The 12705-nt window shown below is 41.7% G+C and overlaps 1 protein-coding gene across 3 annotated transcripts in view; it reads right to left on the bottom strand.

Moving 5' to 3' along the window:
- Window positions 1-12705, bottom strand: part of MTSS1 (MTSS I-BAR domain containing 1) — a 121275-nt gene that overhangs the window by 25794 nt on the left and 82776 nt on the right. The gene's annotated exons all lie outside the window — the stretch shown is intronic.

Below are 12705 nucleotides of genomic sequence, written 5' to 3'. Positions count from 1 at the left end.
TATCTATCTATCTATCTCATATCTATCTATCTATCTATCTATCTATCTCATATCTATCCATCTAATATCTCATATCTATCTATCTATCTAATATCTATCTCATATCTATCTCTCTATCTATTATCTATCTCTCTATCTATTTATCTAATGTTCTCATAATTACTCCTAGGTATAAAGAGCACCTGTCACCTGTGCTTAGACCCAGGACTGATGTGGCTGCCAGCTAGACCATATCGCCATCTAAGATCTTTCCCTTTAACCACAACACCTTATTAGGGAGCACTTCTAACCCAAAAGAAGTTGTTCTACATTCCTGGAATTTCTCCTGAAGAACAATAAATGAGTTGGATAGAGTTTGGCTGCAGTACCACCACCCCCCACACCGAGGCGCTGTTGTACTGAGGCAGCATGGCTGTATATTGCATGTCTTCTTCGTGTTGCTCTGAAGGTGTGATTTTAAGTCAAAACACATCCATTGTGTAAATCTATTTGAAATGCGGTGAAGAGGCCGATATTCCGTCTCTTATGAATAAAGATCTGTGGAGGCCCCTATGATGGAAGTGCAGGACATGTATGATGGTTTGAACAATCAGATCTGCCAATCCAGGTCACCCCCAACTAATATGGTCCCCGATATATTTTATCGACATATCACACATCCTCTAAGTACTGGTTATGCTCTTTTTGCTTTCTAATCTGAAATTATGTCATTCTTATACTCCAATCACAAACAAAGCTGCCTTCAAACACCTGCTAAAATGTCTATATGCTTCAACCTGCAGGACTCCGCATCTCTTTGCTGCCCTATAATGTTTTAATGTCAAAACAGAATAAAGTGTGCTATGGGGCAGAGAGTGCAAATTTTCTCTAGTCACATCCAAAGCTGCACTTATTATTCCATTGGATTCCTTAGCTCCATTACACTTTTCCTTGCTGTTTATTGCCAACACAATACTCTCAGCTGTTATGCAGTATGGAATACGATGCTCCAGTCACATCCAAAGCTGCATTCAAACACCGGCTGTATTTCTATTTACACCAGACTGCAGCACCTAGCATCTTTTGGCTGTTCTATAATGTTTACAGCCAATACAGAATAAACTCTGTTGGAGTGGAGAATGATAATTTTCACTAGTCACATCCAAAGCTGCACTTAGAATTCTCCTGGATCTTTAGCGCAAGTCTAAAAGACCTTATACTTCCCCACTCCTCCTCGCCGTTTTACAATATAATCTGCTGTGATTCAGTACTGGTGATGATACTCCAGTTACATCCAAAGCTGCATTCAAACACCGTCTGTATTTCTATTTGCCCCCAAGCTGCAAAACCTAGCATCTCTTTGCTGCCATACAATGTTTCAGTGTCATTTCAAAATTAACTCTGTTGTGGCAGAGAGTGAGAACTTTCTCTAGTTACATCCAAAGCTGCATTCAAACATCGGCTGTGCTTCTATTTGCCTCCAAACTGCAGAACCTATCATCTCTCTGCTACCCTAAAGTGCTTTAGTGTCAATACAGAATAAACTCTGTTGTAGTGGATAGTGAGAATTTTCTCTAGTCACATCCAAAGCTGCATTTAGAATTCCGCTGGATCCTTAGCTCCAGGCGAAAGCACCTTTACCTTACACTTCCCCACTCCTCCTTGCTGTTTAAGTGCCAACACAGTATTCTCTGCTGTGATGCAGTGCTGGTGGTGACACTCCAGTCACACCCAAAGCTGCATATAGAACTCTGATGTTTTTTAGGCTGCAGATTATGACCTGTCCATGCTCTCTGGGCATCTAGAAGGGCACACAACCAGTTAAGGCTGCGAGAAGAGCTTCCAATTGCCTCCATATGCTGATGATTACAGGGCTCCCCGTATAAAGGAGCGCCCAGACCACAAGACAGTGCATCCTCTGCAATCCTCTGGTTTTGCTAAATGACAGGTGGACATAAGACGCCTATAAATGGACAGGAAACGGACGGCATCGTATAATTACAGTACCTGCGGTGGCGGCAACGCGCTCATCGTGGCGGAGCGGTCTGCGCACCCTCTGCCAAAGGAGGCCCGGGTCAATCTAGGGCTGCGCAAAAGAATGTGCAGAGATTATGAAATTAACGAGGACGGAATGTTTTATAAACTCCAGGGCGGTATTATGACAGGACCCGTCATGCTCCAGCTGCTGCCGCTACCAGACGGGGGTAAGAAACACACGGGGCCTACTTTATATCAACACCGGCACAAAGCCGGGCAGCGTAGGTGGTCCGATGACTAAATACCGCACACTAGATAAATTAGGAAAGATAAAACTAAAAAACTAAAATAAAAAAAAATCCTCTCCCTATTTCTTTAATGGTTTGGACATTGACTTATACAGGGTAACTACCTATAGGTGGCGCCAGACAGACAGTTCTGGAAGACAGCTAATTTGCATACTATTTCCCAGGGTGCATTGCAAGACTCCCCATACCAGCAGGATCTCCATAAGTAGAACCAGTACCGCCTGAGAACACAGGCTTATGGGAGAGCTAGGTAAAAACCAATACACCGTATTGCACTGTTTGGATTACAAATCAATTCCTATATGTAAACCCAGCCTTTGCAAAGAACTATCGCGTCGCCATGACAACAGGTAAAGCAATGGACGACAAGACGTAATGCTTATGGGTTCCCCAAAACTACAATAAGTAAGTCCAGCTTAGCTGCACTGTCTGGAGCCAGTAGTGGTATGAATGATGTCTATCCACCATGCTTTACCCCACCGCTCTGCTTGTTCTTGGTATGTATGTATTGGCCGGTATACAGGCACATGTCTATAAAACAAGCTTAGCAGACATCCAGCGTATAAGGAGCATTAGTGGGGCGTGCGTTAGCTCCGACTACATACAATTTCCAAATTAAAACTTGATCCCGTAACAAAAGGTTTGAATTTCTGTAATAGGAAAATCACAGAGAACATTTTAGCACATGTTTGTTATTAGGGTGGAGTTCCCCTTTAAATCTGACCAGTGAGCACCTGCGCTGTGCACGGCACTGGCATCAGAGGGGAACTCCAACATAAAACAGAGCCTCCCATGGAAATTTGAGGATTCTGTCTAATGAATAATTTCACTTGAATGGGCAGTGTGCTGCAGGAATCCGCTACAGCCACCGCACAGTGTACATAGCTGTGTAGTTCTGGCTCTGCGGGTCCTGAAAGCAGCTGATAGATGGCGGTGTCGCCCCCAGGCCAATCTGATCTAGAGGAACTGTTCTATAGATACTGTAAGTGACAAATAGTAAAGTCCCAAAAAAAACAACAACTTTAAAGCATGTATTACACTCTAGAGCAGCATTCAAAGTTCAGCTTGTTATTGGAAACAGTCAACAAGCTGACCTCTTAAAAAATAGTAGGAGAGATGTTTTTCTCTGATTATTATCCTACACACAAAAGGCTGGGAAAATTCAGCTTGTAATGTAATGTATGTTCTCAGTGACTTCTCCAGCAGAATAGTGAGTGCAGCTCTGGAGTATAATACAGGATGTAACTCAGGATCAGTACAGGATAAGTAATGTATGTACACAGTGACTGCACCAGCAGAATAGTGAGTGCAGCTCTGAAGTATAATACAGGATGTAACTCAGGATCAGTACAGGATAAGTAATATATGTACACAGTGACTCCACCAGCAGAATAGTGAGTGCAGCTCTGGAGTATAATACAGGATGTAACTTAGGATCTGTACAGGATAAGTAATATATGTATGTACACAGTGACTGCACCAGCAGAATAGTGAGTGCAGCTCTGGAGTATAATACAGGATGTAACTCAGGATCAGTACAGGATAAGTAATGTAATGTATGTACACAGTGACTGCACCAGCAGAATAGTGAGTGCAGCTCTGGAGTATAATACAGGATGTAACTTAGGATCAGTCGATGAGCAAGGCCCCTTTCACACGGGCGAGATTTCCGCGCGGGTGCGATGCGTGAGGTGAACGCATTGCACCCGCACTGAATCCGGATCCATTCATTTCTATGGGGCTGTTTACAGGAGCAGTGATTTTCACACATCACTTGTGCGTTGCGTGAAAATCGCAACATGCTCCTCTTTGTGAGTTTTTCACGTAACGCAGGCCCCATAGAAATGAATAGGGTTGCGTGAAAATCGCGCCGCATCCGCAAGCAAGTGCGGATGCGGTGCGATTTTCACGCACGGTTGCTAGGTGACGATCGGGATGGGGACCCGATCATTATTATTTTCCCTTATAACATGGTTATAAGGGAAAATAATAGCATTCTGAATACAGAATTCATAGTACAATAGCGCTGGAGGGGTTAAAAAAATAAAAATTATAATTTTACTCACCTTAGGCTACTTTCACACTAGCGTTCGGGGCTCCGCTTGTGAGTTCCGTTTGAAGGGGCTCACAAGCGGCCCCGAACGGATCCGTCCAGCCCTAATGCATTCTGAATGGATGCGGATCCGCTCAGAATGCATCAGTCTGGCTCCGTTTGTCCTCTGCTCCGCTCAGCAGGTGGACACCTGAACGCAGCTTGCAGCGTTCAGGTGTCCGCCTGGCCGTGCGGAGGCAAACGGATCCGTCCAGACTTACAATGTAAGTCAATGGGGACGGATCCGTTTGAAGTTGACACAGTATGGCTCAATTTTCAAACGGATCCGTCCCCCATTGACTTTCAATGTAAAGTCAAAACGGATCCGTTTGCATTATGTACTAAACGGCACTGTTCATGGTAATGCAAACGGATCCGTTCTGAACGGATCTAAACGTTTGCATTATAGGTGCGGATCCGTCTGGGCACATACCAGACGGATCCGACCTAAACGCAGGTGTGAAAGTAGCCTTAATCCACTTGTTCGCGCAGCCGGCATCTCTTCTGTCTTCATCTGTGAGGAAAAGGACCTTTGATGACATCACTGCGCTCATCACATGGTCCGTCACCATGGTGGATTAAGGGGAGTTAAAATTATTTATTATTATTTTTTAACCCCTCCAGCCCTATTGTACTATGCAGTCTGTATTCAGAATGCTATTATTTTCCCTTACACCATGTTATAAGGGAAAATAATAATGATCGGGTTTTCATCCCGATCGTCTCCTAGCAACCGTGCGTGAAAATCGCATCGCATCCGCACTTGCTTGCGATTTTCACACAGCCCCATTCATTTCTATGGGGCCTGCGTTGCTTGAAAAACGCACAAAATAGAGCATGCTGCGATTTTCACGCAACGCAAAAGTGAAGCGTGAAAATCACCGCTCATGTGCACAGCCCCATAGAAATGAATGGGTCCGGATTCAGTGCGGGTGCAATACGTTCACCTCACGCATCGCACCCGCGTGGAAAGCTCGCCCGTGTGAAAGGGGCCTTAGTGTGTATGTGGGCAGCTCTGGGCCCAGGGTTCACCAGCAGGCAGGTAGCAGTTTGCTGCTGTTTTCAGCCATTGTTTTAGTGCAGGTAACAGCAAACAGAAGTAGTGTTTAGAATGTGGCCCCGGCTGTCTGCGACCATCCTGTGTACACAGCTGGGGCCAAGAAACCAGAAATTTATGGGACGAGGTGGAAGCGATCGCCAAGTCAGCTGCTGCAAGTACAAGGACACATGACTGAGGGTTATCGGATATTGTGCTTCGTCTGCAGGACCTTGTCAGGTATCCACAGAATAGGCAGCAAGTACTTGATTACTGTGATCCCACCAGACACTGAGATTGAGGGGGTCCTTGATCCCTATGTAAATGGGGAGCCATTCATGGTCTATGGGAGTGACGGTAGCACCTGGAGGTTGTAGCCCTATGTACTAAACGGCACTGTACCCACAATGCACTGGTCTCTAGTATAATGTAAAATTATAATGTATAAAATATAAACAAAGTATCCGCAACCTCAACAGTTTATGTATCCTAATAGAGAATCCTGTCATCTGGGGAGAAAAGTAATATAAAAAGAGACACTGCCATCAGCCGCGCACCTCTCTGTAATCCCGCTATGGCGGGCGGATCGCGCAGGCCTTCCAGCTGTTTACACTGTAAGTTTAAATAAACCTTCTAAGAAGAAAGAAAGAAATTCCACACTGCCCAAAATTTCAAGATAAGCTTCATATAAACACGTACCAGAGCAGCCGGCAACGGGACAGGGGGTACTATAGGGGTCATAAGAGGGAGCGATGGAAAACTCCAGGACAAGAAAACTGCACCACCTGTTACTCTACCGTACTGTACATTCCCACTGTCATCGTCATGGAAACAGCATGTGCAAATTTACAATGAGTTCTTCTGTATAGTGGGCAGTATTATAGCAGCTATATTCTTGTACATAGAAGCAGTATTATAGTAGTTATATTCTTGTACATAGGAGCAGTATTATAGTAGTTATATTCTTGTACATAGGAGGCAGTATTATAGTAGCTATATTCCTGTACATAGGAGCAGTATTATAGTAGTTATATTCTTGTACATAGGAGGCAGTATTATAGTAGTTATATTCTTGTACATAGGAGCAGTATTATAGTAGTTATATTCTTGTACATAGGAGCAGTATTATAGCAGCTATATTCTTGTACATAGAAGCAGTATTATAGTAGTTATATTCTTGTACATAGGAGCAGTATTATAGTAGTTATATTCTTGTACACAGGAGCAGTATTATAGTAGTTATATTCTTGTACACAGGAGCAGTATTATAGTAGTTATATTCTTGTACACAGGAGGCAGTATTATAGTAGTTATATTCTTGTATATAGGAGGCAGTAATATAGTAGTTATATTCTTGTACATAGGAAGCAGTATTATGGTAGTTATATTCTTGCATATAGGAGCAGTATTATAGTAGTTATATTCTTGCACATAGGGGCAGTATTATAGTAGTTATATTCTTGTACATAGGAGAAGTATTATAGTAGTTATATTCTTGTATACATAGGGGCAGTATTATAGTAGTTATATTCTTGTACATAGGAGCAGTATTATAGTAGTTATATTCTTGTACATAGAGGGCAGTATTATAGTAGTTATATTCTTGTACATAGGAGCAGTATTATAGTAGTTATATTCTTGTACATAGGAGCAGTATTATAGTAGTTATATTCTTGTACATAGGAGCAGTATTATAGTAGTTATATTCTTGTACATAGGAGCAGTATTATAGTAGTTATATTCTTGTACATAGGAGCAGTATTATAGTAGTTATATTCTTGTACATAGGAGCAGTATTATAGTAGTTATATTCTTGTACATAGGGGGGCAGTATTATAGTAGTTATATTCTTGTACGTAGGAGGCAGTATTATAGTAGTTATATTATTGTACATAGGGGGGCAGTATTATAGTAGTTATATTCTTGTACATAGGATCAGTATTATAGTAGTTATATTCTTGTACATAGGAGCAGTATTATAGTAGTTATATTCTTGTACATAGAAGCAGTATTATAGTAGTTATATTCTTGTACATAGGAGCAGTATTATAGTAGTTATATTCTTGTACACAGGAGCAGTATTATAGTAGTTATATTCTTGTACACAGGAGGCAGTATTATAGTAGTTATATTCTTGTATATAGGAGGCAGTAATATAGTAGTTATATTCTTGTACATAGGAGGCAGTATTATGGTAGTTATATTCTTGCATATAGGAGCAGTATTATAGTAGTTATATTCTTGCACATAGGGGCAGTATTATAGTAGTTATATTCTTGTACATAGGAGAAGTATTATAGTAGTTATATTCTTGTATACATAGGGGCAGTATTATAGTAGTTATATTCTTGTACATAGGAGCAGTATTATAGTAGTTATATTCTTGTACATAGAGGGCAGTATTATAGTAGTTATATTCTTGTACATAGGAGCAGTATTATAGTAGTTATATTCTTGTATATAGGAGCAGTATTATAGTAGTTATATTCTTGTACATAGGAGCAGTATTATAGTAGTTACATTCTTGTACATAGGGGGGCAGTATTATAGTAGTTATATTCTTGTACGTAGGAGGCAGTATTATAGTAGTTATATTATTGTACATAGGGGGGCAGTATTATAGTAGTTATATTCTTGTACGTAGGAGGCAGTATTATAGTAGTTATATTATTGTACATAGGGGGGCAGTATTATAGTAGTTATATTCTTGTACGTAGGAGGCAGTATTATAGTAGTTATATTCTTGTACGTAGGAGGCAGTATTTTTGTCCATAGGGGCTGTATTAGCACAAATAGTCCTATAAGGTGTTGACACTTGTCGGCATGCTCAGGTTACTTACTGAGCCACAGAACAAGACCAGACAAGATCTCTCAAGTCTGTCTGTAAATTCAGCAAGATTATTAAGGATCTGCGACTGATACAATCACATGACTGCAATATTGTAAAGGACACAGAAAATACTTTGCTATGGAAGCAAATGTCAAATCCACTTCTGACAAAATCCAAGGCCAGGAGTTAATGTGAGCAAATAATGTGCCTCTAACTGCAAAATGTAAGTCCCAGTAATGCGCCAGGACCTTGTTTTCAAGGAGAAACCTTAATGGTTGCCTTAGGCAGCAAAATACAGTTTAAGGGTCAAGCAGACAAGAGATCTGACATAGTCAGGCACATGAGGCTGCCCGCACACTTTGTGTAGTATGCGGATGTTGCTACAGATTTCACACCTTCCACTGAAAGGGGTCAAAAATCTGCTGAATAAAGTGACATGCTGCAGACCCACAAACTGTCCACTTGTATCTGCCTGCATCCACCAATAGGTGGAGCTTGCGAGCTTACCGCATGCTGCTTTATTATTAAGGTCAATGTGTCAATGGTATGCAGTTACCTCTCAAGCTCCCTCTAGTGGTGACTGCAGGCAGTAAGAATTATACCATTTACCTCTATGGGAAAGAGATTTGGAGCTCCATATCAGTAAGATGGAGCTCTAATCTTGAGTGTTAATAATAGCGCTAATATTACAATTTTTTTTTTTTTTTTTTTCTGGTGCTTTCTATTCACTTGTAAATTAATTCAGAGATATTCCAGCACATTCCCAAGATTTAGATTTTTTTATTTCTTCATCAAACCTGGTCTACTTTTTTTTCCGCATGAATCAGTAAATGTGAATATATGTCATGTAAGGGGACAGTGCAATCTCCATCACCTTCCCCTCTCGTCACCTGTAGGATCTGTGTAAATGTTCCGAAACCTCCTCAGCCACTAAAAAAAAATCCATCTAGTGTAAAATATAACATAGAAGACGGAGATGGGGCAGCAAGAGGAAGATATCCGATTGTCTCAGAGCACAAAGTATGGATCGGACATCACACTAGGCGGGGCCCCGATTGACAAACTTGGCATGTCCATGCAGTACTTTTGACCTAGATGAAAATGTTCTCGAAAAAGTGACACCATTAGATCTCCAAAAACAGCATGGAGTCACCCACTGGCAACAGTGCCACCTACTGGCCACCAGCTGCTAACCTATTATTCACTGTCGGACTGTGAATGGAGTTCCTCTGTAAGTGCAACCAATTGCTAGAGGTGGGGGCTATAAAATATAAACTTTATTCAACATGTTTTTGGAGAAACAATAGAAGAAGAATGATAAGGATCCAGAGTGTGCCAAGCTACAGGCCGTGTAAACCCTCCTGCAACTTTAACACACATCACGCTAAACTTGTACAAAGTTCCATGTAAATGTTGTGCAGCCGTCGTCCATTTGTTGATACTGGATGAGGTTTACGAGGGCATTACTGAAGAAGGAGGTCACTACTGGTGGCTGCACTGGGTCACACATCGTGCGACTCAATGGACGTGATACCAATGAGGTATAGATAACCCGTATCTTCCATGTGCCTCATATACATCCCCTAATCTATAAATAATAATAATTATTACTATGATAGAAATACTAGTAATATAAATACAATTTGTATAATAATTATTAATTTGTAACAATTATTCATTATCAAGGATATTATTAATGATTTCATTATTCTTAATATCAATATTTATATAATAATAATATTATAGTATTATTATGATAATTATTATTACTAATACTATTAAATCATTATTATTAGTAATAATCTTTTATTACTAGGGGCAAATGTGGCATTTCATGGAGGCACCAATCGCCTATGTGTCTGTAATACAGCCCTTTAGTGCTGTGTACCCCTTTATCAGCCATATGCATGTTATTCCCCCCACACTACTACACTGTGTGTCAGTCTTTACTGTAGTGCTAAAATTGTATTCATGTACTCGGACAATCCGGTTGAACACAACCATAGGCCCTGTGCAATTATGTCAGGCTGGATATCAGCGTGCTAGTCGACAGCAGGTAGGGAACAAGTAATGTACTTATCTAGCCGCAGCCTAGAACACACGTGTCACAGTGCGCGGACCCGTCCTACCATGTACAGTGCTATCAGGGGACCTCAATCCGCCATGGACTTTAAGCTGCCATAATTGACACGTAATCAGATTAATTTCGAAAGCTCATAATAATCTAGAAGCGTTAATTTAAAGAGCAGAACAAGCGCGGTGTCCTGAGGTCCAGGCGAAAATATCCGAGACGTGATCTCTGAGGAATGAGGTGCCGAGGGCCTCCAGGTACTTCTGCTCCTTTCTCATCTGTATTTTCCCGTATAGTAACGCGCAGTCTGTATACAGTAGGCCACCACAGAAAATGAACACATACCGTGTGGTATATGAGGGTTTTTTAACATGAACTGAGCGCGTGCGACCACCTCAGTAAAGTGGACAACAAATAAGGAAAAGAACAAACAGCAGGTGGCGCTATACAGATACATTTAATTGAATAGCTCAGTGACTGTACTAGACTTTTATTTACATGCAAATACAAAAGTGTTCAGATCCAGGGGCGGGTTTGAACAAAGGTGAATATTTTCCGTGGTCACAACCCCTTTAAAGAACATTGGAAAGCTGCAGAGCATTTCTTATTACAAGTACAAGCTTTATTACAATAAAAGGTTTCAGGGGGAAAACACGGGGGTCATTTATCAAAGACCCCCGTTTTACTATAGCCCCTGATATGTCAGAGGTTGTGCCTCGTCACTTTGTGTGCCTATATTGATATATACCTTAGTGCCTGACCGGATTAGAAGCCTCATTCATGCCCGGAGTCCAGCGTAAATGTGAGAGAACTTGGGAATCTAGGGATGGCAGATTTTTGTCGCTTTTTGTTTTTCTATAGGTTTATACGACACACATTGTTTTAAATAAGGCTACTTTCACACTTGCGGCAGAGGATTCCGACAGGCAGTTCTGTCGCCGGCAATCCGGACGCAAACTGATGGCATTTGTCAGCCGGATCCGGATCCGTCTGACAAATGTATTGAAATACCGGATCCGTCTCTCCGGTGTCATCCGCAAAAACGGATCTGGTATTATATTTTTTTTTTGCATTTTTAAAGGTCTGCGCATACGCTGACCGGAAAGCCGGATCCGTTTTGCCGGAACACTTAATGCCAGATCCGGCACTAATACACTTCAATAATGCCGGATCTGACATTCCGGCAAGTGATCAGTATTTTTGGCCGGAGAGAAAACTGCAGCATGCTGCGGTATTTTCTCCATTCAAAAAACGTAAGAGGGACTGAACGGATGCATCCTGATGCGTACTGAACGGATTGCTCTCCATTCAGAATGCATTAGGATAAAACTGATCCGTTTTTTTCCCCCGGTATTGAGCTCCTGTGACGGAACTCAATACCGGAAAACAAAAACGCTAGTGTGAAAGTAACCTAAAAAGGAAGAAGTATACGTGAAGGAGGCCTCAGGAGACAGTGATCCATTCTGCCTATTAGGCTAGGTCTACACGCGACAGATAGGGCACAACTACACTGCAACATTTTGTCACACCAATGTCGCGCAGCAATTTTTTATAACGATAGTCTATGGTGTCGCACTGCGACGGCGATGCAACAGTTGCAGAAAAATCCATCTCGAATGGATTTTTTGCAACTGTCGCGTCGCAGTATGTCGCAGTGCGACACCATAGTCTACCGTTATAAAAATTGTCACACGACATTGGTGCCACAAATGTCATCGTGTAGACCTAGCCTTAAACATCACGCCCTCTTCTGTCTACTTATTAACTGCTTTTCACATCAAACTTTCCTGACATTTTCCTGGTGATAATTCCAAGGTGACAACCCCATGGTGGCCATCAACAAGTATGACTATAAAGCTGTTGACTAGAATTTTAAAAAAGGTAGAAAAGAAACGGTTCAAGTCCAGCACTGGTGGTCGAGTTGCAGGAGGGAGCAGCATTTTGTATTTGTGAAGGTTTTGTCTTCCACTTTCCTCAACAAGCCGGTTATATAAAGACCTTTTCAGAGCGTGTGGCGTCAGCAGTGTGAGGATGAACGTCTGTCGATCAATATGGAGCCTCAGCAGGAAGCTTCATACAAAGATCTCCTCCAGCCCTGAACGAGACCATATCCACCGCACAAGACCGCCCACACATTGGTCTACGTGCAGCCACCTATCAATGGAGGAGACGAGATAGTCTGCTGGTGAGGTTTCCATCTGTACTGATGTATAAATCTTAAAAAAAAAAAAAATCCATCTTACGTCAATGGACACATCTCCACCAAAATACGGGGGAGACTGGATGTCAACCCTTCCGATCCTATTGCTTTCCCCTAAGATAAGCTTCTACAGATGACCCTGACAGAGGCTCATGTCCTAGACGAAGAAGACAGGCACTCGCTGTATTGGATGCAGCTTTTATCCTTTTAAT

The sequence above is a fragment of the Bufo bufo genome, chromosome 5 (genome assembly GCF_905171765.1).
Source record: "Bufo bufo chromosome 5, aBufBuf1.1, whole genome shotgun sequence".
In the NCBI taxonomy this organism is placed as follows: domain Eukaryota; kingdom Metazoa; phylum Chordata; class Amphibia; order Anura; family Bufonidae; genus Bufo; species Bufo bufo.
The sequence above is the reverse complement of the archived record's forward strand: the minus strand, read 5'-3'. Positions and strand labels throughout refer to the sequence as shown.